Raw genomic sequence first — 24,088 nt, forward strand, 5'->3', positions numbered from 1 at the left:
GAAGTACTGGATGTCTTGAAATACATAAAAGTGGATAAATCCCCAGGACCAGATCAGGTGTACCCTAGAACTCTGTGGAAAGCTAGAGAAGTGATTGCTGGGCCTCTTGCTGAGATATTTGTATCATCGATAGTCATAGGTGAGGTGCCGGAATACTGAAGGTTTGCTAAAGTGGTGCCACTGTTTAAAAAGGGTGGTAAGGACAAGCCAGAGAACTATAGACCAGTGAGCTGGATGTCGGTGGTGGGCAATTTGTTGGAGGGAATCCTGAGGGACAGGATGTACATGTATTTGGTAAGGCAAGGACTGATTAGGGATAGTCAACATGGCTTTGTGCATGGGAAATCATATCTCATGAACTTGATTGAGTTTTTTGAAGAAGTAACAAAGAGGATTGATGAGGGCAGAGCGGTAGACGTGATCTGTCTGGACTTGTAAGGTGATCAACAAGGTTCTCCATGGGAGACTGGTTAGCAAGGTTAGCTCACATGGAATTCAGGGAGAACTAGCCATTTGGATACAGAACTAGCTCAGAGGTAGAAGACAGAGGGTGGTGGTGGAGGGTTGTTTTTCAGACTGGAGGCCTGTGACCAGTGGAGTGCCATAAGGATCGGTGCTGGGTCCTCTACTTTTCATCATTTATATAAATGATTTGGATGTGAGCTTAAGAGGTACAGTTAGTAAGTTTGCAGATGACACCAAAATTGGAGGTGTAGTGGTCAGCGAAGAAGGTTACCTCAGATTACAACATGATCTTGATCAGATGGGCCAATGGGCTGAGGAGTGGCAGATGGAATTTAATTCAGATAAATGCGAGGTGCTGCGTTTTGGGAAAGCAAATCTTAGCAAGGCATATACATTTAATGGTAACATCTTAGGGAGTGTTGCTGAACAAAGAGACCTTGGAGTGCAGTTTCATAGCTCCATGAAAGTGGAGTCACAGGTAGATAAGATCGTGAAGAAAGTGTTTGGTATGCTTTCCTATATTGGTCAGAGTATTGAGTACAGGAGTTGGAAGGTCATGTTGCGGCTGTGCAGGACATTGGTTAGGCCACTTTTGGAATATTGCGTGCAATTCTGGTCTCCTTCCTAATGGAAGGATGTTGTGAAACTTGAAAGGGTTCAGAAAATATTTACAAGGATGTTGCCACAATTGGAGGATTTGAGATATAGGCTAGGGCTGTTTTCCCTGGAGTGTCTGAGGCTGAGGGATGACCTTATAGATATTTATAAAATCATGAGCAGCTTGGACAGGGTAAATAGACAAGGTATTTTCCCTGAGGGGGGAGTCCAGAACTAGAGCGCATAGGTTTAGTGTGAGAGGGGAAAGATATAAAAAAGACCTAAGGGGTAACTTTTACACTCAGAGGGTAGTGTGTGTGTATGGAATGGGCTGCCAAAGGAAGTGGTGGAGGCTGGTACAATTGCAACATTTAAAAGGCATCTGGATGGGTATATGAGTAGAAAGGGTTTGGAGGGATATGGGCCGGGTGCTGGCAGGTGGGACTAGATTGGGTTGGGATATCTGGTTGGCTTGTCAAGTTGGACCAAAAGGTCTGTTTCTGTGCGGTACATCTCTGTGACTCTTTGACTCTATTCAGTTGGAAAATTGGACTTTTTAGTCTCAAGGTCAAAAGGGCCTCACTGTACATCTAAGAGGAGAAAGTGAGGACTGCAGATGCTGGAGATCAGAGCTGAAAATGTGTTTCTCCAGTTTCCTCATTTCCCCTCCCCCCACCTTGTCTCAGTCAAATCCCTCGAACTCAGCACCGCCTTCCTAACCTGCAATCTTCTTCCTGACCTCACCGCCCCCAACCCACTCCAGCCTATCACCCTCACCAGGACCTCCTTCCACCTATCGCATTTCCAACGCCCCTCCCCCAAGTCCCTCCTCCCTACCTTTTATCTTAACCTGCTGGACACACTTTCCTCATTCCTGAAGAAGGGCTTATGCCCGAAACGTCGATTCTCCTGTTCCTTGGATGCTGCCTGACCTGCTGCGCTTTTCCAGCAACACATTTTCATCACTGTACATCTAACCCAATTTTCTCAAATTTTTGCCATAGTCATGTCATTCAGATTCCATGCAATAGAGCATTCATCTACCTTTCTGTCAGTTTAAAGGAAACCACTAAGGTCTACAGATACTTTCTATCTGCAAAGCATATCTGCATTAAACACCTCCAAAACAGCTTTTTAGGAAGTTATTTTCCTGGTATTTATACGTAACACGAGATTTTAACACACAGGCAGCCCAAAGATCATAAAGCAGGGATTCTTAATTCCATTGACATTAGGTCATTAGAAACAAGAAAGGAAATTAAGAATAAATTAGAAATTTTTTTCCAGTGTGCACACAAAAAAAAATGTATTACATTGGGTTAAGGGAATTTTTGTCTACTGCTCCCCCTTTCCATCAGCCTCCTTCGATTAATGATCCTTTTTATTTCATTGAGCGTCTGTTTGACAGCTACATTACCACATTTTGGTGGAGGGCCCAGTTGACTGTTCAGCTCCCATTCTCATTGCTCTCTATCACCATTGCCACGTGCTGCTGGAGGTCACATTACACATAGCAGCAGAGAAATTAGGCTGTCTTGAAGGCTGACTCATGCATATTACTGATAGACTCCTGAACTGACAATCCAAAGGGAACTTGCAGACAGAAAGGAAAGGCACTACTAGAGAAAACCTTAGTGATTTCAACTACATTTCACTGATTGAGAGATTCAGATATCATGGGGGTTGCATAGCCAGACGTTGCTCTTAAGTTGTTGTTTCCTGTTCACTGCTAGCACTGATGTAACTCATGTAGTCTACCTGCACCTATCCACTTCTACCTTGGCTCCAAAGGTTTTCTGCCACTGATTCCCTTTCCTCAGTGCAGTGTCTCCCATCATCGGACTTTGGACTCTGTTGACAAAATCCTAGTTGCTATTAAATTTGACCTATGACCTTTTGGACTATTAGACTTGTGCAGGCACCAATTGACTTTGGGATAGAATTAGCATCTACCCTGAAACAACCTGAAAGAATTTGGCAATGTACTGCAGTTGCTGTTTGTCCTTGAAGATGCGGCAGTGGAACTGACTCAGCACTTGATAACTCAGCTGATTTAATGGCCTCTCTAGCATTTGGCACATGCTGCTTTCCATACATATAACAGGAATGTCAGGAAACTGACAAATTTCCTATTGTTTAGTGTACTCTTGCTTTATTTATTTTTCTGAGCATTTTTGCTCATTTTAATGCTCATTTTTGGCCCTTGCACAGAATTTATCATTTTCTGGATTGAAGAAATTGGGCAATCTTGCAATTTACTGCTTCATTCTGTGTTATCATCTTACTCAGCAGATAAAATTAGTATGATATTTGCTGAGCTATAACATTGGTACCTAATGACATCTCCCCTCTCAGAGGATTGAACTGCAATTCACGTTAGCTTTATTCAGATTCATGTTGTTCAGTTGGGTCTCACAGTTATCAAAGGCATCCAATTTCATTAACCTAAGAGCATTCTCCACACTTTGTCTAATCTCCGACATTCTGGTGAGTGATTGGATAACTAATATGGAAATTTGACTGATCAATCCACTGTGGCTATTAGAAAGAACAAATTAGTAAATTGTTGGGGGAGAGACGTGCTCCCAAACCCACCACTAATGCACCAACAACAGACAAAAAGAGACCATAAAACAATGGAAGAATGGGAAAAAAGTAGAGAATTCTTGTTAATTAATCTTTGCTAAGGCTGAAAATATTGAAAAGTAAAGGAAATAGTAGGTTTTTCTTTCAATCCTTTCCATTCAAACACATCTTCTTAAAGATATTCTTTAAAAGAAATTGTTTATAAAGAGAAATCCAAACATTCAGAATAAAATGCTTCCATCATTGACCTTTTTCCCCTCTCTCAGATGGTTACTAGGCAGCATTTTCTGCTTTTACTTCATGTGAGAGATTTATTTGATGCATCTTTTCATTTATTTTAATTGCTTCTCACAAAAAAAGCCTTGTGCTATAATTAGCATTGCTATTTGTCAATGGTGAGTAGCTCATCAGTGGGTTTCACTAACCAAAGGGAATCAACTATAATTAACAAACAGACAGATGGTAATGTTTTCCTGCAGTAATTTGTGTTGTCTTTCAAAGGGAAAGGTTCTGCTTCACAAATATTCCAACATTTTTACAGAAACTGACCCTGAGTATAGAGATTATTTCTCACTGATTTCATTGAAATGGTACATATTTTTGTTCGTGTTAATATCCAACAATTGTTATAATTATCTGTGCGGTTATGGTTGATAGTAGAAAATCTGATTTTAAAAAAAATCACTCATCAGGATAGAATTACAAGATTACCCAATTTCAAAGGGGGCAGCAATTTACACTGCATGGGAAACAGGTGCTGACTGCCCGGCATTTGGACTCTGATTGAATGAGTTGTTGCAATAGAGAATACAGTGAGAAAAAAAAACAAGTTTTTGTTTAAATTCAAATCTGACAAGTTGACTCTGACATGCCTGTCATCCCACTGAAATAGAAATTCAACACAACTCCGTATATAGGGAAGGTGTTGTTGAACTTGAAAGGGTTCTGAAATGATTTACAAGGATGTTGCCAGGATCGGGGGGGTTTGAGCTATAGGGAGAAGCTAAATAGGCTGGGTTTTTTTCACCCTGGAGCATCAAAGGGCCTTATAAAGGTTTATAAAGTCATGAGGAGCATAGATAGGGTGAATAGCCAAGGTCTTTTTCCAGGGTAAGGGAGTCCAAAATTAGACGGCGTAGGTTTAAGTGAGAGGGGAAAGATTTAAAAGGGAGGTGAGGGGTGACTTCTTCATGCAGTGGGTGGTGCTTGTATGGAACAAACTGCCAAAGGAAGTGGTGGAGGCTGGTACAATAGCAACATTTAAAAGGCATCTGGATGGATACATGAATAGGAAGGATTTAGAGGGATATGGGCCAAATGTTAGCAAATGGGACTAAATTAATTTAGGATGTTTGGTTGGTGCTGTCATGTTAGACTGAAGGGTCTGTTTCCATGCTGTAAAATTCTATGACTCTATGTGGGGTGGACAGAACATGTTTTTGTCTTGATGGCAGCATTCTGTTAGCACCACTTGTGATGCTACTGCATTGTTGCAGTGTGAAATAGCTAGATACACTGTTGTTGAAGTGGGAATGAGGCTTGGCTGACAGCCCAGATGTCCATTAGTCTTTGAAATAGTTGTGCCCAGGAAAAAGAAAATTGCTTTATTAACAGCTATTTTGATGCATTCTATTCTGCCAAATGTGCAATGTTTATTTACACAAGATAAAGAGGTGTCAAGTGCTTGCAGTTTCTGCAATTGAAAATTTTAATGATCTGATTGATTGACACATTGATAGAGCTGTGATAAAAGTTTTTCATAAAGAAACCAGAAAGCTATGAATGAATTGATTTTTAAAAACTTTTCCGCAGATACTGTCCCTATAGGATTCATTAATGTACATCCAGAGAATGGGCATGCAAATATCTTGGAGAGCGTGAAGGTTCATGGTATGTGCATGGCAAGCTTAGCATGGCATGGAGGACATGAGGAGCCATGGGGGAATGGTTAGTGGGATATGCGGTGCCAACCGTTGACATGTTGGGATGTATGGTGTGTGGGATGAGTGAGGAGTGTGAAGTGTGAGGATTACAGACTTTGTTTTACTTATTTTATTGTAACTGGGATGAAGGCATTCCCTTTCCAGGACAGTGGGTCTCACTCGAACGTACACTTTTCACCTCAACCCCCTGAATGATAACTCCACATTTGTATCTACTTTGTCCTGCTTGCCAAACCAGGGAATTTCCCAACTCCTGTTTCAGAAATCTGGGATACAAATCTAGCCCGATATGGCTGTTCAGTGTTTGCAGAAATATCCTTTCCATATTAAAACAGTTTGAGTTACATTCTGCAGCATTTCGTTTTGCATGTTACAAAACAGTACTGAGACATAATGAATTGTTGTAGTTCCCCATTGAATTCATTTTGACTGTTTTGTCAGTTGACCCTGTGACCTGGAAATTTATGGGAAATGGAGTTGAGATATTTTGTAACAGGAGAGGTCTCAGATTTCCTTGTGGAACCTGGAGCGATCCTTTCACTTAACGCCTGCTTCTTTTTGTTTCAGAGGACTTTTTAAAAATACTTACCTCTTTGAACTGGACTTCATTTCCTACTGCCTTTGCAGTATGTTGATTTTTCAGATCACTGGTTACAAATGCAGTCAGGATCCAAAGGCATGGTGAGTGTGATAAACATACTAGGAAGAAGCAGCTTTAGGCCAATGATCTATTTACCTGCAGATCATATCCTGAATAAGTACATCTTTTGAATACACCTCAAGAGCAAGAAGGATGTGAACACTACCGCTGCACCACAAGAGCTCCCCCCTGAATAAGTGAACTGACTAACTTTAACTTTAACTTTAACATTAACTGACCACTTGTTTGATACCTGTCAAACAGATAGGATTTAATTATTCCCCTGATAGCTGTTCAAAACAACTTGCTGGTGCATACACAGAACAACCAAACACAGTCAGGACAATTCCATGAGCATCTGCAGCAGATGACTCAAAAATATGTAACTATAAGATACTGTGGGAATGCTGCACGGGCATCTTTGTGGTTGCTCTGTACCTTTCTGTTCCTGCTGCAATGAGATGATTAATCAAGTCCTTAGTTTCCAAGGAGACATTCTTAGACTCTGCTTTCCTTTCCCAAAACACCTACCACATATAATTTAGAATAACTACATCTAGATTGTTGCTTGGAAGCAGTTATTGTCATTCATGCCATAGTGTTGATAATCATTCATTAGTTGTACACTGACTGAATGGAATTCTTTTAGAACAGAGATCATTGAATAGTACAGTTACAGGCTCTTCGACCACCATGTCTGTGCCAACCATGATGCTATTCTAATCTAATACTACTTGTCTGCACATGGTCTATATCCCTCAATTTCCTGCCTGTTCATGTGTTTATCCAAATCCCTCTTAAACTTTGCTATTATGTCTGCTTCTCCCACCTCCTCTAGCAGCACCTACCAGCCATTGTGTAAAAACCTTGTCTCCTACATCTCCTTTAAACTTTCCCCCCTCTCATCTTAAACCTATAACCCCTCATGTTTGACAATTCCACCCTGGGAAAGACACTTCAACTATCAATCCTATCTATGCCCCTCATAATTTTATATATTTCTATCAGGTCGCCCTTCAACCTCTGATGCTTTTGTGAAAACGATCAAAGTTTATTCAATCTCTCCTTATAGCTAATACACTCCAAGTGGTAACATACTGCTAAACATCTTCTGCACCCTCTCCAAAGCCTCCACATTCTTCCTATAGAGTGGCAACCAGAACTGCACACAGTACTCCAAATGTGGTCTGACCAAAGTTATATACATTTGCAATATGACTTGCCAATCTGTATATTCAATGAAAACAAAGCTGCCATATACCTTCTTTCACACCTTATCCACTAGTGTTGCCACTTTTGGAGAGCTATGGACTTGGATTCCAAGATCCCTCTGTATACCAATGCTACTAAGGGTCTAGCCATTTACAGTATAACTTCCTCTTGCTTTTGACCTCCCAAAATGTATCACCTCACACTCGTCTGGATTAAATCCATTTACCATTTCTCAGCTCAACTTTCTGGCTGATTTCCTGCTGCATCCTTTGATATCCTTTCTCTCTATCTGCTACTCCACCAATTTTCCTGTCATCTGCAAATTTACTAATCAGGCAATTGATGTTTTCATCCAAACAATTGAGTTCCTAGCATTGATCCATATGGAACACCATTGGTCACAGACCTCCAGTCAGATAAACGTTTCTCCATGACTACCATCTGCTCTCTATGGTTGAACCAATTTTCCATCCAACTTGTCAATTCACTATACATTCCATGCAATTTTACTTACCACGAGGACCTTGTCAAATGCCTTAGTAAATTCCATGTAGACAACATTCACTGCCCTACCCTTAATCATCTTTATCACTTCCTCAAAAAGCTCACCAAATTTGTGAGACAAGCCCCCCCCCCCCCCCTCACGTAAAGCCATGCTGACTACCTCTATGAGGTCCATTCTTTTCCAGATGTGAGTAAATCCAGTCCTAAAGAATTTTCTCTCATAGTTTCCCTATCGCCGAAATAAGGTTCACTAGCCTATAATTTCCTGGATTATCCCTGTTGCTCTTTTTGAACAAAGGAACAACATTGGTTGTTCTCCAATCTTCTAGAATTTCTACTGTGGTTAAAGAAGATGCAAAAATCTCTGTCAATGCCTCAGTAATCTCCTCCCTTGCCACCTTCAGCATCCTGGGAACTTATCAACCTTAGCGTTTCTCAAGACAATGAACATCACCTCATTCTCAATATTGACTTGCTTTAGAATATCAATAAACTTTAAATTTACCATCATCCATGTTTTTCTTCTGTTGAATACCAATACAACATACTCATTAAGGACCTCACTCACTTCCTCCGTCTCCACATATAAATTCCCTCCTTTGTCCTTGAGTAGATATTACTATTTCCATACTTACACTCACGCTCCTAATGTACATATAAAATTCCTTGCGATTATCCTTAATCCTGCTTGCCAAGGACGTTATTTGGCCCCTTCCAGCCATCTTAATTTCTGTTGGAAGTTCTTTTCTGCATCCTCAAGGGCCTTGTTAGATTTCTGTTTCCTAATGTTATATGTGCTTCCTTTTCCTTTCTAACTAAATTCACAATGGCTCTCATCAACCAACGTTCCCAAATCTTGTCATCCTTATCTTTCATCCTCACAGGAACATGCTATTCCTGAACTCTCGTCAACTGGCTTTTAAAAGACTTCCACAGGTCAGATGTGGATTTATCTTCAAACACCTGCCTCCAATCTAATTTTTTCAGCTCCTGCCTAATACTAGCCTCTCTCCAATTTAGCACTTTCACCTGAGGACTGGTCATATTTTTTCCATAACTATCTTAAAACTTATGGAATAATGATCACTTCCCAAAATGCTCTCCACTGAGACTTCGATTTCCACTCCAGATTACAAGGTTTAATGTGGTCCTTCCTTTGTTGAATTATCTACATACTGTTTCAAGAGTCTCTCCTGGATGTACATTTATAAATTCTACCCCTGGCATTAAGGGACTCTCAGTGATTATTGGGAAAATCAAAATTACCCACGACCACAACTCTTCAATCCATTACATACTTTCATGATCTGCTTACAGATCTCTTCTTCTACTTCTTGTTGGCTATCAGCAGCTTGACAGTATAGTCTCATCATAGTGATTGCACCTTTCTTATTCCTAAATTCTACCCATAATGCATCACTGGATAAGCTCTCCACAATGTACCCTCTTATTATAGCTGCATCATTCTCCTTAAACAGTAAGGCAACTCCCCCACCCCTTTTCTCTCCTCTCTATTTCACCTGAAACATCTAAACCCCGTAACACTGAGGTGCCAGTCCTGCCCTTCTGTCAATGAACCTTCTGTAATGGCTATTGCATCGTAGCCCTATCTACTATTTCAGGCTGTAAACCCATCTGCCCTACCTGTTATACTCATTGCAATAAAATACATTTCAGACTGCTAGTCCTGCCGTATGCATTAAACTAACCTTGCCTGGTCTTACTACTAGATGCGTCACCACCACCCAAACCACCACCCCAACCCTCCCCCACCTCTGCCACTAGTATAAACCCTCCTGAATGCCACTAAAAAAACCTCCCTGCAAGGATATAGGAGTCCCTCCAGTTTAATTGTAATCCTTCTTTCTTGTACAGGTTCCTCCTGTCCCAGAAGAGATCCCAATGATCCAGATATCTGAAACCCCCCTCCTACACCAGCTCTTTAGCCATGCATTCAACTATCGTATTCCTACTTCTGGCCTCACTAATATGTGGCACGTGGAGTAATCCTGAGATTAAAGTCCTAGATTTCATTTTTTTCCAACTTCCTGTCTAACTCCCTGAACACTCTTTGCAGGAGCTCATCTCTTTTCCTGCCCATGTCATTTGTACCAATATGGAAAACAACCTTTGGTTGTTCACCTTTCTCCTTCACAATATCCTGTGCCTGCTCAAATATAGCTATGACTATGGCACCAGGGAGGCAACAAACCTTTTCTGGAGTCTCGTTGTGGCTACAGAAATGCTTGTCTGTGCCCTTGATTATAGAGCCCCCTTTCACTACTGCTCACCTACACTTTGATCCTCCCTGTTGGACAAAGGACACCTGCATGTCAAATGTGGATTTATCTTCAAACACCTGCCCCCAATCTAATTTTTCCAGTTCCTGACTAATACTAGCCTCCCTTCAATTTAGCACTTTCACCTGAGGACCAGTCATATCTTTTCCGTAACTATTTTAAAACTTATGGAATTATGATCACTCTTTCCAAAATGCTCTGAAACTTTGTGGTTCCACTGATCAGATTGCTGCTGTTGCTTTCCCCTGAGAGGCTATTACCCCTGTCCTCTGTTTGAGAGGGGAAAGGCCTCAGGGGACTCCTACACTGCTTGCTTCCACAAAGTAGTCTTCCTGGTGGTGAATCCATATTTTTCTGCCTGTGTAGCCCTGTGGTTTAACTAATTCACCAAATGTGCTATCCCACGATATTCTCAACATCACAGATGCTCCTTAGTGAATCTATCTGCAGCTCCAGGTGCTGTATGCGGTCAATCAAGAGCTGCAGATGAACACAATTCCAATGTATATAGTCATCATGGATACTGGAGGTGTCCCTGATTCCCCACATATTGCATAAGGACCATTCCACAGAACCAAGTTCTTCTGCCATTGTCAACCTTATCAACAATCTAGGGACTAATTAACTTTAACCACTACTCACCAAAAACAGATGTAACACTCTCACTCTCTACTCCTAACAAATTACAATAAACATTTTATTAAGTGTCATCCATGGGATCAGGAGAGCACAGGTTGGTCAAATATTCCAGATAATCAAGAGGTCCACATAATCAATGTAATAGAAATGTAATGCAGAGGGTATGCACACCACGATTGTATTTTATTTACAACATAAATCACTTGAGTAATGATGCAACTTTACATTAAATAAAACTTACTGGCAGAGAGCATTCTCACTCACACCCTCAATTAATTATTTGGACATTGCAGTAGATCATAGTACTTGAGAAGAAATTGGCACAAAATTGAAGCAACTGTTGATATTTCATGTGACTATTCAACAGAGCAATAAGTATATTTATACAGAGGTATATAAATTAAAAACTGTAATAATTGGACAGAAAAATAAAGTAAACTTCAGTAAAATACAGTAAACTACAGGTATATAATTTTTTGCTGGTTTATCAAGAGTGCTGGTTCACAAGGTGCCACTTACAATGAGGTTTGCTGCACAATGACAGAGGTAAATATTTTGTACTCTGTCTCCCTCTGGGTTCTACTCACTCAGTCTCTCGACCTGATTCCTGAGCAGCCAAGCCTACATCATTATCTCAGTCGTGACATTACCTTGGGAGGTTTGCAACTGGATTCAGCTCCATGCCTGCCTCTGCTGCTCTGACTGACCCCAGTTCTCAGGTATTTATCGAGTAGCTCCTGCCATTGTTCACTCCCAAGTTCACTTTGCTGCGCTGCCACCACTGCAGTTCTGTTCATATAAATTATGGCGTTGTCCACAAACAGTGGATGACCACATGGAAGTCAATCATCTTTGCACTTTCAGACATCTAGTGAAGCAATGTATTGCATAAGCAAAATACTAATGATGATGGGAATAAAGACAGAAAATGCTGGAAACACTCACAGCATCTGTGGTGAGAGAAACAAAGTTAATAATTCAGGTCCTTTAGTGAATACTGGTAGTGCAGTGACAATGTATATTAACATTTAACAGCATGAGTTGTTATTAATTTGACATGGTAAGTTATTTAAGGTGATGTTGCCCTATTATTTATGTACTTTGACATGGAGCACGAGTAGGCATCAATGGCCATAGGGAATTGATAGTGGAGATCAGATGTGGATAGATGGCCTAATATCTAATAAAACAGCTGGGCCAAAGTCCCAGAGAACAGAGGGAGACCTTTTAAACATTCCACTTAGGACTTGGTGGCCTATGCTGTGACCTCCAATCTACATCAGGGCATAATGAGCCTGACTCCATCCTGCAAACCAACCTGGAATGATCATTATATATATAGGACATTTTTTTCCCAAAAAATATATGTGGTGAGTCACAGTCCACCTCAGCTGACCTTCTGTGTTTCTAAAGATAGCATCAGTTTACTGGTCAAACAATTTTGCTATATAATATTTCCCTTTTACATTTTTGTTTGACTCAGAAGCTGTCTGACAAGCTGCCATTAAGTCTAATCACTGCGCTTTGATTCTCCAATGCTGATATAATTGAATTCCTTTAAACCATGAGCTATATAGATCAGCATTGGAGATATGTTTTGCTTCACTTTTTTAATGAGTGTGCATTGCAGAAAAAAAAAATTAAATTGACAATTATCTTCCCTTTGGATCCAAACTGAAAAGAATCATGTGTTGGGAAAAAAAGTCTCCCCTAGCAACTACACTGCCACCAATGAACAGGAGAGTTAAATGAAACAAATATAGTCCCTTCTACATAACCCCTGATAATACTTACCATGACAATTAAGAGTCCATTTTAAGAAATAATAAAGTAACATTTGGTATTAAAGATACAACAAAACATGCAAATGTTGAAATCAGAAATAACATAAGCTGCATAATTTTATTTGGTATCTGGATGGCAAGTATAATATTAAATGTAAAAGGAATTTGGAACAAATAATTTGAGTAGTATATGCTAGCTGTTTATTAAAGAACAAAGTACAGAAATTGGAATCATATCGTATATCAAAAACCAAATCGATAATCGAATAAAATTTAAAAATGAAATAGAAAATGATACAATTCCGCAATGAAAAGCAATAATGCTGAATTTCAGTCACCATTTTTAAGGAGGATAGCCAGGTTAATATAGTTGGTACAGATCCTCCATCAGAATTGCAGATTATCAATCTAGAAAACCCATAGTTTGAACACAAGAAATCAGGAAGAGCAACAGGCATTTCACATTGCAAAGCACAAGCCAACAGTATCAGTGTACAAAAAGTCACCATTGTACTACCAGGCCATAGCTCTGCTCTCTCATTAGATAGAAAGATAACTGGTTAACCTGAGGGTTACCATTCCTCAGGCAATGGGAGAGATTAAGAAGACATAACTTCATAGTAATCTCAGCCAGTATAGGAATTAAATGACACTATTCATACCAATATTGAGCGTAAACTAGCCATCTAATTTCGAAGCTCCTTGGATGCTGCCTGAACTGCTGAGCTCTTCCAGTACCACTAATCCAGAATCTAATCAATTCAGTTATCCAATCCCTATTGACATACAGCAAACTGTTAGAAATGTGAAAACAAAATCCAGTCAAGAGTTCTCAACCATTTTTTGCTGCTGTGGCTCAGTTTCTAAATTGTACCAATTCCACAGACAATGCTGTAGCAAAGTACAATTTTTTTTCAGAAAGATTACCAAGTTTAGAAGAAGTTAATGAGTGTGTAGCTTCATTTAGTCCAAAGTGGTGCAATGTAATGGAGTTAAAAATCACACAACACCAGGTTATATTCCAGCAGGTTTAATTGGAAGCACTAGCTTTCGGAGCGCTGCTCAACCACCTGATGAAGGAGCGTCACTCCGAAAGCTAGTGCTTCCAATTAAACCTGTTGGACTATAACCTGGTGTTGTGTGATTTTTAACTTTGTACACCCTAGTCCAACACCGGCATCTTCAAATCAATGTAATGGAGGTATCATTCTCTTTGATCGAACAAAAGAGTCTTGTTGAATAAGCAATGTTAAGTTTATTGCATTACAGCAAGTATTTACAGATCACATGAATATGCCCTGGATTATAGAGATTGTTAGGATCTCACTAGCTTCAGTGCTGTCTCCTTTGAGGTCCTACTTTACTCTCTGACTGAGTCACTGTCACATCACACTGGGTGATGTTTTCTGAACTTAATCAAGAATTAACCCTTTCAACAGTTTTCAGATCCATTTACAGCATCTCCCCCAACCTTTGCCCTCATGGCATTGTTGTTATACAATTGTATATATATTTATATTTATCACTGCCCTATTTCTTTTCTGTTGTTTGACTTTGCACTTTACTATTCTCCCAAACATGTTTCATTGGACTTGGAAGAATGTTTGTTTGTTGAGTAGAATATATCCTTCATATATTCTGTGGTCTGTACTTGTCCCTTAAAGATAGTCTTTAACCTCTTGTATTTTTTCCCAATGGAATTTGGTGATGTACATTTTTTTTGGATAGCCGTTGGTGTGGTCCCTGTTATCGCAGACAATTAATGCGTTATCAATCTTGGATATATGCAGCTCTTTGTCTCTTAGTAATGTCTTCCACGGAGCTTATGCATAACATCTTCAATTTGTATCAGTGGAATTCAGGTCTCCTTCCACTTGGTTGAAGTAAGTAGATTGATTGTGTCAACTTCTTGAATATTTCATGCTTTCTCCCTTCCTTTCAGCAATCAAATTATTAGTAAAACAAGATTGTTCACTTCTTTAATTGTTTTATCTGGAGATGCAATCTTGCTTGATCTGATACCCTTTATTGTTGTTGGGATTTCTTCTATGGAAGATGGGAAGGTCAGATATTTTGGTTGATCTTGTCTCTCCCCAATAACCTCAGCCACTGATGAATTTGGAGTAGGTGGTTGTTTACTGTACTGCATGGAATTCTTTCTTAATTTAGTTGCATATATTTCCATTGGCTGCATACCACTATACGTCTTTTCAAGTGAACTGGTTGCTGCCTGTTTGCTTGATCTTATTTTTGGGTATTTTTGCCAATTGGAGTTTGAACTCTCTTAGATTTTGATAGCAGTGCAAAATATTTCAACTCAACCATTTGTCATAGCTTTCCATCTTAACTATAAAGAACAGCACAACAAAGCAACAGATGACTTTTCCTTCATCTTTTGTTACTTACACTTTTCCACATTTTGAATGGATTGAGATTTATACATGCCCTTTTCTGTGTCCTACGATCTTATACTCCACAGCCACTTTATGAAGGAGCAGTGCTGCGAAAGTTAGTGCTTCCAAATAAACCAGTTGAACTATAACCTGGTGTTGTGTGCTTTTTAACTTTGTACACCCCAGTCCAATACCGGCACCTCCAAATCATGTCATTATCTTAGAAGTGAAAATTCATGATTGTGCATAACATATAGGTTTTCCAGTATTTAGAGTCCCCTATTCACAGAGTTGCTTATGGCATACATTTAATGTTAAGTCTATACCCCTGGTCGAACCCCTGCTGGTTGAAAACAGTCCTTTGTCAACCTCAAGGCTTGCGAACTGATAGTGTTGTGACACTTGTCCCTCTATCTAACTTGAAATTCATTAAATGGCCATTGACATAAAAGTCTGCATACTGAAGTACTTGATCTGGGTTACTGATTTCTCCAAGAAAAACAATAAGTTTATATTGTCTTCTACTTCATTTCTCACTTGATGCGGCTGTAGTCTTTTGCTTTTCTGTGGGTGTGTCCTGTTTTGACATGTTCTCTGAAAGTAACCTACTTTTTGACAATAAAAGCCAATGGTTTTTAAAGCTAGGTACTGTTTATACCTGTGAACATTCTCTATACTCAATGTTGGTGAGATTTTACTTCGTGTCTCATGTCTGCCCTACACACGGCATTGGCTTACCATGTGACTCCTTTGTGAAATTATGAGATCTCCATTGGCAGGTTTTATCTTTTCCTCTTAGGATTATCTGCTTCACTTGCAGACTTCTGCTTCACTGATCATTTAAATAACTTTCTCCAGAATTGCTTCGTCTTTGTACAGTAATAAATCTGACAAAGAGATCTTAGTAATTCTTGCAACAATTTGGACTCTTATGAACTCTGACTTCGAGTCACATCCCTCCACTACTCTGTGGAGCTCATTAAGAGTCATAGAGTCATAGAGATGTACAGCATGGAAATGTGTGTGTTTCATCCAGGTGCTCCAGTTTCCTCTGACAATTCAATCAAGTGCAATTTAGGTGGATTGGCCATGCTGAATTTCCCATCATGTCCAGGTTAGGTGGATTAGCCGTGGGAAATGCAGGATTACACTGGTAGCAAGGTGGGTCTGGGTGGGATGCTTTTTGGAAGGTTGGTGTGGACTCGATGGGCTGATTGGCCTACATCCACACTATAAAAGATTCTAGAAGTGAAGAATCAGGAGAGAAGGGCTTTCATCAAATTGGTCATATTATCAAAGGGTCTTTAAGAATCAGGTCTATTAGAGAACAGATTGTAGAAGTTTGGAGATAAACTAGTTTCTCGAACCATGATGGCAGCAGTCAGAGTTTTCACTGTAGCACTTAGACAGTGGGTGGATGTTGCTTTTGCTGAAAAGAGCTGAGGTGTTGACCATCAGATGCTGTATCATTTTTGATGAGCAAATATTTCCATAGTGAAAAGGATGGCCTCCAAACTATAAACTGCATTGGTGCCAAAATCATCCATGTCTCTTGATACTGAGCATAAGCTATCCAATACACCAAGTATGTTGATGGGTATGCGACAGCCTTCTTCTGAGCCTTTCCCCAGCAAATTCCTCCATTGTCGGAGGCTGAGGGGTGACCTTGTAGAGGTTTGGGAGGTTATGAGGGGCATGGATGGGGTGGATGGACTGGGTCTTTTCCTAGGGGTGGGGGAGTCCGGGACTTGGGGGCATGGGTTTGGGGTGAGGGGGGAGGGATGTAGGGGAGACCTGGGTAGCGACTTTTTCACGCAGATGGTGATATGTGTGTGGGGTGGGCTGCCGGAGGAGGTGGTGGAGGCTGGTGCAGTTGCAGCATTTAAAAGGCACTTGGATGATTGTACGGGTGGGAGGGGTTTGGATGGGTGTGGGCCGGGTGCTGGCGGGTGGGACTGGATTGGGTTAGGATGTCTGGTCAGTGTGGACGGGTGGACCGAAGGGTCTGTTTCCATGCTGTACATCTCTATGACTCTATTAAGGGTGTCTACTGTAGATTTCACTGTTTTGCTAAACCTACTTTCTCAAGAGTTTTATTAGTTATGAAGTTGAAATATTCATCAAAGACTTTCATTAGCTCTTTGAATTTGTCTGATGTTACATTATCTCTTGGGGACCAATGCTGTCACTTTCAATGTGCAGAAGTGTATTTTACTTGTTCAAGTTCTCTCAGTGCCCAGGTTGAAAGGTATTCGAAAGCTAAAGAATTATTTCATCCAGGATGCCCAGTTTTGTGTTCTATTTGGCCTACCTCTAAAATTAAACATGCTATCAATGCGATATCTATTGCCATTTTTATTCTACACTATTGGTGGTTAGGCACACTTTGCTGCTATACTGACGATTTTCCCAAGCTTTGCAGATGTGATGGAGGTTTTCCTGTCTTTGGTGATTCAATGGTAGTTTTCCTGTTCTTTGGGGCTCTAATGAAGGTTTTTCAGTGACTGTAATGAGTATTTTCCTGCCTTTTGCAGCTGTATCGATGGTTTCCTGCCATTCCAAGCATTAATGGAGAATTACTGACCTGTGATGCCATAATGATGGTATTTCTGATCTTTCAAACTGTAATGAAGGGTTTCCTGCCCTTTCAGGCTGTAATGAATGTTTTTCTAGGCAAAAGTGAGGACTGCAGGTGCTGGAGATTAGAGTCGAGAGCGTGGTGCTGGAAAAGCATAGCAGGTCAGGCAGCATCCGAAGAGCAGGAGAATCAACATTTTGGGCAAAAGCCCTTCATCAGGAATACGCTTCTGCCTATTGTGACTGTAATTGAGATGTTCCTACCTATGGAGGTTTTTCTGCCCTTTGAGACTGTGGTAGAGAGTTTTCCTGCCTCCAGGCTATAATGGATATTTTCCTCTGCTTCAGAGTCTCTATATGACTTATCTTCTGAAAAGTATTTCTATGCTGTCAAGATTGCATATTTCTTTAAATTATCCAATGCATACCTGCTTTAAATTATTTGAATCGCAGGTTTCCCTGACTTTTTGCTCCTGGAATATGCTAGTTTTCTCTCATGCCCCTCCTGGTTTCATGTTTCGAGACCTGCCTCATGATGTGGCATGCAATGTGCGTGACATCCAATCAGAGCTTCATCTTGTTTTGGTTTAATTTTCCCCTTTCTGCCTGATTTATGCTTTAAAGGAACCTACTTTTGTATACAGTATTACATTATGGACTTTTACTCATACAATCCTCAATGTTTGGGTAGTTCACCCATTCGACTTGGACTCAGGACTATTTCCACTCAGCAGCCCCCCCCTCCCATCCTGTGATATTCACGCCTGCCTTGGAGCTGCGGATTTTCCTTTCATTTCTGAATGACTTCTGTCAGGTCGGGAATGTTTTCTGTAAAATATTTATCTGTGTCGAGTTGAAATGTGTCATGTTGCCCTGAGACTTGAAAGTTTGCTGTTATCAGCAATTAGAAAATTTTTGCATTTTTTTCTTTTTTTTCCCTCTGAAGATCTGAATTCTAATTTTTCTTAGTTAACACAAATATTTTTCATAGGTATGGTAGAGATCCACTGCTCTGATTATATTATTGCTGACCACACTGCTGCCAATAACACTGCTGACCATGTTGTATGTGTGTGTTCCTCCAAGCCTGAAGGTGCCTAGTGTAGATAAATATAACCATCTATCTGGTTCAACTTGAGGAGTCTTTAATAAACAAGACAAATTTGGCCACATTATTTCAATGATAGATCTTACTACAAAACTGCAGGTGCACACTAGCCCAGGTCTCTCTGTCTGTTGCTTCATTAGTTTCTGGCCAAGTACTTGAGACATCATCACAGTGGGTGGTGCTAAATTGTGTATTAACCACTTCAGAATCATATGCAACTTGCTTGATTAGGAGAAGTTGTTGTGTGAAAAGAGGTGTCGGGATGAAGAAAGTCATTTATGATCACACAACCACAAGGTTTTTCATCATGGCAGATAGCGGGATGATGGTGTGATAATGGTTGAAAAAGAACATAAGACGAAAATATATCATCATCCTCAATGTTCGTTACAAGATTCAATGTTACAGAGCTTGACATTGCCATGATGAATTAGATTCATGATATAAACAGCCATCTCCTTCTTAGGACTTAAGAAATGTAGACATCTTAAACCCCTGCCAGTCTTGCCTGCCCCCTTCTGTCCTGTGCCACCTTGTCCTGCAAGAGGGAGGGAAGAATGTCCATGAGTACATTAGAATGGACCCAGTTCACCTGCTTGCCAAAGCTAAATCGAATGAGATATGAGGAGGCAATAACCATGTGGCATTTTTCTTCCATATCAGTCTTTGGGTAACCCAGTGGCCCAGAACAGAACAAGTTTTCTTCTGGATGTGTTAATATTATCTGACTAACTTCTCTGATTTATTTCCCGTCATTTTTGTCTTAGCAACATTGACATCTTGGGATCTGTGCAGACTTCTGAGGCTCTCTCCAAAGTAGATTTTCCTGAATTCACCTGGAGCTTATTCCTATTATAGAAGATGACACCAATTCTGGGAATTTATCTGGGATTTTGGTGGATGGGCATCTTGTCCATGTTGGATCTGGGAGGAAAATCTGCCAATAATGATCAATTGTTGGTTCAGTCCTTGTCTTTAAGTAATTGTGAGTCCTATTCTCTATGACTTTCATTGCAGGATGTGGAAGTATGGAACTTCAGAACCTCAAAGTTTATAATATGTGAACAAGTGACAAAATCTATTCAAAGTTCAAGCTTTGGCAGCCTTCCATCTCATACTTTGCATAATGGTGGTCAACTCTGTGTTTAGCCTTGTCTGGTGTGGCTCAGGACCTCCATTCCGATAGCATTACTACTCAGAGGGAAAAGATAGTGAACTGAGAAGGTACAAGCTACACTGGGCCTTGTTTTCTTTTCATCCTCTTCTAAGCTATTTATTTCTACTCACTCCTTCCAATGTCCTTCCCAAGGCTACAGCAGTCAGGGGCTATCTCCTACTCATCACTGTCAATATCTACCATCTTGAGATCAGGCTGGCACGTATACTTGTACTGGAGGTATGGATGCTTAAGAGGTCATGTGTATGGCTTTCTTTCATTCAAAGCATGTGGCCAGGCCAGTGTAAAGATAATTAACTTAGCAACGTATGTTAACTGATATGATTAGCATGCTCTCTGAGTTTGTGACCTTATCCTGTCAAGGAATGCTGAGAATACATCTGAAACAGCGCAGGTGCAAACTGTTCAACCCTTTCTCTTGCCAGGTATATGTTGTCCAGGTCTGATCAATGTGATAGAATACACTGAGGGTACAGGTTTGTTGAACTCACGGGTTGGCATTCTCAGTAAGATTACTGTTGTTCTACTGTCTTGTCTATTCCTAATGGCTTCAGCTTTTGCAATATGCAATAGTTTGTGGAGCCCACAAATATGAAACTATCAATAGCCTCCAGCATCACATTGTCAATGTCGACAGTTGGTGGTTTGCCAAAACCTTTAACATGACAAAAAGAAAAACCCAAAGAACTGCGGATGCTGGAAATCAGAAACAAAGCTAGAAATCACTGGGAAATCTCAACAGGTCTGGAAGCATCTGTGGAGAGTGAGCAGAGTTAATATTTTGGGTCCAGTGACCATTTTTTCAGAAGCTTGTTCTGAACGTCCAGATCCTTCTTCTTCATCTGGTACCATGATGTCTGTCTTCCTGATTCTAAAACTGGACAAAACTCTTGGCAGCTGTAATTGAGTCTGTGCACTTTCAGTGAAACTGTTCCTCGGTATAGAATATTAGAACAGCATCATCAGCGCAAATCAAACCTCTGATGTGGACTTGGTGCACTCAACATGAGTGACACTGAACAACTTGTCATCAGTTCTGATATGGAAATAAACAACCTCAGATGATCCGAAGGCATATGAAAGTAATAAAGATAAGATTATGCCAAGGATTTTTTTTTATTTCAAAAATATACTTTATTCATAAAATACTTTGATGATCTGTACAACTGGACATGCCATACATATGTAAACATTCCATTTGTTTTCATACCGAAAACAGAGTAATAATTCCTATTTACAGGTCTGTACGATTACATTTTTAGCTGAGGTGTCAGCAGAGCCCAAATGACTGCGCGGGCCCCCTGTCCTTCTTTAGGCAGGCAGATGTTACACGGTGGTCTTTCCCCACCGCGCCTTGGCAGCAGCTGCCCCAAGCTTCAGCGCGTCCCTCAACATGTAGTCCTGGACCTTGGAATATGCCAGTCTGCAACACTCAGTCGGGGTCAACTCCTTCAGCTGGAAGATCAACAGGTTTCAGAAGATTATGCCAAGGATGTGTTTTTTTTTTAATTTCAAAATATACTTGAATGAGTACTTTTCTTCAGTATTTACGACTGAGAGGGACCGTATTGTTGAAGAGGAGAGTGTGAAACGCACTGGTAAGCTAGAGGAGATACTTGTTAGGAAGGAAGATGTGTTGGACATTTTGAACAATTTGAGGATAAACAAGTCCCCCGGGCCTGACGGGATATATCCTAGGATTATGTGGGAAGCAAGAGAGGAAATTGCAGTACCGTTGGCAATGATCTTTTCGTCTTCACTGTCAACGGGGGTGGTACCAGGGGACTGGAGAGTGGCGAATGTTGTGCCCCTGTTCAAAAAAGGGAATAGGGATAACCCCGGGAATTACAGGCCAGTTAGTCTTACTTCGGTGGTAGGCAAAGTAATGGAAAGGGTACTGAGGGATAGTATTTATGAGTATCTGGAAAGACACTGCTTATTAGGGACAGCCAGCACGGATTTGTGAAGGGTAGGTCTTGCCTTACAAGTCTTATTGAATTCTTTGAGGAGGTGACCAAGCATGTGGATGAGGGTAGAGCAGTGGATGTAGTATACATGGATTTTAGTAAGGCATTTGATAAGGTTCCCCATGGTAGGCTTATGCGGAAAATCAAGAGGCATGGGATAGAGGGAAATTTGGCCAATTGGATAGAAAACTGGCTAACCGGTCGAAGTCAGAGAGTGGTGGTAGATGGCAAATATTCAGCCTGGAGCCCAGTTACAAGTGGAGTTCCGCAGGGATCAGTTATGGGTCCTCTGCTGTTTGTAATTTTTATTAATGACTTGGATGAGGGAGTCGAAGGGTAGGTCAGTAAATTTGCAGATGATACGAAGATAGGTGGAGTTGTGGATAGTGAGGAGGGCTGTTGTCGGCTGCAAAGAGACTTAGATATGATGCAGAGCTGGGCTGAGGAGTGGCAGATGGAGTTCAACCCTGCCAAGTGTGAGGTTGTCCATTTTGGAAAGACAAATAAGAATGCGGAATACAGGGTTAACGGTAGGGTTCTTAGTGAGGTGGAGAAACAGAGGGATCATGGGGTCTATGTTCATAGATCTTTGAAAGTTGCCACTCAGGTGGATAGGAGAAAGTGAGGTCTGCAGATGCTGAAGATCAGAGCTGGAAATGTGTTGCTGGAAAAGCGCAGCAGGTCAGGCAGCATCCAAGGAACAGGAGAATCGACGTTTCGGGCATAAGCCCTTCTTCAGGAATGAGGAAAGTTTGTCCAGCAGGCTAAGATAAAAGGTAGGGAGGAGGGACTTGGGGGAGGGGCGTCGGAAATGTGATAGGTGGAAAGAGGTCAAGGTGAGGGTGATAGGTCAGACTGGGGTGGGGGCAGAGAGGTCGGGAAGAAGATTGCAGGTTAGGAAGGCGGTGCTGAATTTGATGGATTTGACTGAGACAGGGTGGGGGGAGGGGAAATGAGGAAACTGGTGAAATCCGAGTTCATCCCTTGTGGTTGGAGGGTTCCTAGCCGGAAGATGAGGCGTTCTTCCTCCAACCGTCGTTTTGTTGTGGTCTGACGATGGAGGAGTCTTGTGCAACAGAGTGTTACAAGGGGACATAAATTTAAGGTGAAGGGTGGAAGGTATAAGGGAGATGTCAGGGGTGGGTTCTTTACCCAGAGAGTGGTGGGGGCATGGAATGCACTGCCTGTGGGAGTGGTAGAGTCAGAATCTTTGGTGACCTTTAAGCGGCAATTGGATAGGTACATGGATGGGTGCTTAAGCTAGGACAAATGTTCGGCACAACATCGTGGGCCGAAGGGCCTGTTCTGTGCTGTATTGTTCTATGTTCTATGTTCTATGTTCTATGTTCTATACTTTATTCATAGAAATAAATCTTTGGTACTTGTACAATTTGTCATGTCATTCATAGATATATACTTTGCATGTCTTAACATTACAAAGAACAGATTGAATTACTTGAATTTACAGTTATCCTATTTACAGTTCCCTTTATAAACCATCCAGTCTCTTATTGTTTAGCTGTGGCTTCAGCAGAACCCACCTACTGAGTGGGTGCCCTGTTATACTATAGCAAAGGAACCTTTTTTAATCCCAGTTTATGGGGTTACCATTGTCCATTTGACTGTCTTGTCTCTGGGGTAGCTGACTGCATCCCCATGGTGAGCACGAACTGCTGGACCCTCGCTGGGCTGAGGTAGCTATCCAGGCTGTCACTGTGGTCATTTACCTGCTCTGGAGTCATTGAGCCAAGGCAAGGGTCCGCACCGTCCAGTTCTGTGTCTGACAATGGGACTGTCAGAGGATCGCAGCTCTCAGTTGTCTGTATTTGTGGGGCAGTGGGTGGAGGGTGGACTTCGGGAGGTCCGTTGTTTCCTGGTTGGGAGGAAATGCCCTCCTCTTTATCTACGGCGCTCTGTCTCTTCTTCTGGTGGTGATGACATTCTGTGCGCCCGTCTTCCCCATCCGAAGAGCTGGCCGTCCCTCCCTCGTGCAGCTGTCTTTTCCCCCTTTGCTGGGAGGCTTTGGGGGCCTGGCCGGATTTTCTCTTCCTGTTTTTAACAGGTACCCACTCCTCTGTCTGCTCGATTACCTTCTCCTCCATTGCTTCCATCTGCCCAGCGAGAGCTAGGATCAGCTGCTGTGTCTCTCCGCTGGTTGCCACCTCCTCCACTCCGGCCTGTTCTTCTTTCTGGGTG

Source organism: Chiloscyllium plagiosum, unplaced genomic scaffold (assembly GCF_037043375.1).
Source record: "Chiloscyllium plagiosum isolate Xiang-an unplaced genomic scaffold, Cpla_swu_hap1 HiC_scaffold_3, whole genome shotgun sequence".
NCBI classification, from domain to species: Eukaryota; Metazoa; Chordata; class Chondrichthyes; order Orectolobiformes; family Hemiscylliidae; genus Chiloscyllium; species Chiloscyllium plagiosum.